Below are 277 nucleotides of genomic sequence, written 5' to 3'. Positions count from 1 at the left end.
TGTTTTGTACAGTAATACATGTATGAACAACAGTTTATTCGGTTTCGTACAGTAATACATGTATTAACAACAGTTTATTCGGTTTTGTACAGTAATACATGTATGAACAACAGTTTATTCGGTTTTGTACAGTAATACATGTATGAACAACAGTTTATTCTGTTTTGTACAGTAATACATGTATGAACAACAGTTTATTCNGAGTAATACATGTATGAACAACAGTTTATTTTGTTTTGCAAAGTAATACATGTATGAACAACAGTTTATTCTGTTT

The sequence above is a fragment of the Mizuhopecten yessoensis genome, unplaced genomic scaffold, assembly GCF_002113885.1.
Source record: "Mizuhopecten yessoensis strain PY_sf001 unplaced genomic scaffold, ASM211388v2 scaffold5737, whole genome shotgun sequence".
NCBI lineage: Eukaryota > Metazoa > Mollusca > Bivalvia > Pectinida > Pectinidae > Mizuhopecten > Mizuhopecten yessoensis.
Note: the sequence above shows the minus strand (reverse complement) of the source record.